Raw genomic sequence first — 2748 nt, 5'->3', positions numbered from 1 at the left:
ATTCAAATATAAAAAATATAAAGAGACAGATTGCTCAGTGAAAATTGGTGGGGTTTTCCTTTTCCATTTTGCTTGAAATTGTTTTGAAGTCCAGGCATTATCTGTCTTCTCGTTATGCTGAGGACATGGTATTGTGCTGTTTTATTTGTTATTCTGCATTGGTTTCTTTTTTGTTTTTTGCTCACTTTGTTTATTTTGAAACAATCTTATGGAAGAGTTACAAATACGGTATTAAGAACTCTTTTTCTGAACCATTTGCTTTGTCCTCATTTATTTATTTTTATTAAAGTTTATTGGAGTGACAATTGTTAGCAAAATTACATCGATTTCAGGTGTACAATTCTGTCATACATCATCTATATATCACATTGTGTGTTCACCAGCCAGAGTCAGTTCTCTTTCTATCACCATATGAATTTGATCCCCTTTACCCTCATCTACCACCCTTACCCTCCTTACCCTCTAGTAACCATTAAACTACTTACTGTCTGTGTCTATGAGTTTTGTTTCTTCATTTGTTTTTCTTGTTCTTTTGTTGTTTTCAGTTTTATATACCAACCACATACCAGTAAAATCATATGGTTCTCTACTTCTTCTGCCTGACTTATTTCACTTAGAATTATAATCTCAAGATCCATCCATGTTGTTGCAAATGACACTATTTCATCTTTTCTTATGGCAGAATAGTATTCCATTGTGTATATATACCATATCTTCTTTATCTAATCATCTATCGAATGATACTTTGGTTGTTTCCATGTCTTGGCCACCATAAATAAAGCTGCAATGAACATCGGAGTACATATATCTTTACAGATAAATGTTTTCAGATTTTGGGGAGAGAGACCCAAGAGAGGGATTGCTGGATCATATGGTAATTCTATTTTTAATTTTTTGAGAAATCTCCACACTGCCTTCCATAGTGGCTGCACCAATCTGCATCCTGAATAGACATTTCTCCAAAGAGGACATACAGATTGCCAATGGACATATGAAAAAATGCTCAACATCACTAATCATCAGAAAAGTGCAAATAAAACCCACCACAATGAGATATCACCTGAACCATTTGCAACTATGTTGCAGACCTGATGTCCATCACCCACATACTGATCGTATTTCCTGCAAACAAGGACATCTTCCTACAATCCAGTCAAGATCGGGACATTAATATNCCCTCTGGCATCCCAAGCCAGTTCTTAACCTTCGCGCCACTCGGCCGGTCCCTCAAGTCAATTTTTAAACTCTCGTTTTCTGGTTTATTGTGGTGGCAGAATTTGATAAATACTGTTTGCACCTGTGTATTTCAATAACAGAGCTGGTGCTTTGGGGTGATTTGCACTTTTCCTTAAATGTATTCCTAAATGTTTAACACTCTTCATAGCTGTTGCAAAGATTTTTCATGCAAGTGTGCCCTCTGCTGTCATTGTGGTGAAGCACATGTTTTTATTAGATGGCTATTTTTTGTTTTGTTTTGTTTTTAAAGGTTTTTATTAAGGAATTGGGGGAGGGAACAGCGTTGAGGAATCGGGGAAGGGGAACAGACAAGTTGCTGACCTTTTATTCTTCAGTCTAGTTATGGAGGATGTTGCTTCACTGGCCAAGTTGGTATTGCGATCATTGCGCTCTTCCCCACTGAGGTAGATCGGTCGCCTGCCATTGGACAGCCGCTCACCGCAACTCTTGGCAGCTCACACAGGCTGCCACTGCTTATGCTGGCTGCCTGCCACTCATGGTAGCTCACAGCAGCCCACTGCAGCCCCGCTGCAGCCTATGCCGTTGCCGGCGACTCACAGCAGCCCAGCTCCAAGTAGAGCTGTTGTTCATCATCTTAGCTGTAGAGGACGCAGGGTCACTGGCCCATGTGGAATCCAAACCAGCCGCCCGGCTGCTCGGAGCTCATGCTCCCAAGCCAACTCTTAACCAACAAGCCACTCTGCCAGCCCTAGATGGCTATTTTGCAGAGGGCAGAATATTGATAAAGGGAGAGGTTTATGTCACTGGCTTTGTTTTTTTTCTTGCAAAATCCTAATTTCCCCTTCTTTCTTTCTTTTCCCTTTTTCACCCTTTCAATTTTTCACCGTAGTGTCCAAAAGGTGCCTATCCCTTACTTTTAATTCTTTTCTCTCACCAGAGAGTCACCTTTCAAGACCGCAGTTGGTACCTGATCTGTCTGAATGCTTTTTTTATCATTTTCATACCATTCTCTTTCTGGTGGTAGTTTTTGCACAATTTTAGGCCTGCCAGTAGCAGTTTTTCACACAGTTTTTCTCAGACTGTCCTTGTAGCATCCATATGATACATCCACGTGATGGAATCGTGGACAGGTGTTTGTTTCTTTGTAGATGTCTGTGTGGTGAAATAGAAAGATCTCCAGTATCTATTGCTAAATGGAAATGAGCAAAACGTAGAAGTATATTATAGCATGCTGTCATGTGTATGAATTCCTTTGCTTTTATTTACTGAACTTAAATTTATTCTCGTAAAATAGTCAATGGATTCAAATATAAAAAATATAAAGAGACAGATTGCTCAGTGAAAATTGGTGGGGTTTTCCTTTTCCATTTTGCTTGAAATTGTTTTGAAGTCCAGGCATTATCTGTCTTCTCGTTATGCTGAGGACATGGTATTGTGCTGTTTTATTTGTTATTCTGCATTGGTTTCTTTTTTGTTTTTTGCTCACTTTGTTTATTTTGAAACAATCTTATGGAAGAGTTACAAATACGGTATTAAGAACTCTTTTTCTGA

The sequence above is a fragment of the Hipposideros armiger genome, unplaced genomic scaffold, assembly GCF_001890085.2.
Source record: "Hipposideros armiger isolate ML-2016 unplaced genomic scaffold, ASM189008v1 scaffold_742, whole genome shotgun sequence".
Classification (NCBI taxonomy): domain Eukaryota; kingdom Metazoa; phylum Chordata; class Mammalia; order Chiroptera; family Hipposideridae; genus Hipposideros; species Hipposideros armiger.
The sequence above is the reverse complement of the archived record's forward strand: the minus strand, read 5'-3'. Positions refer to the sequence as shown.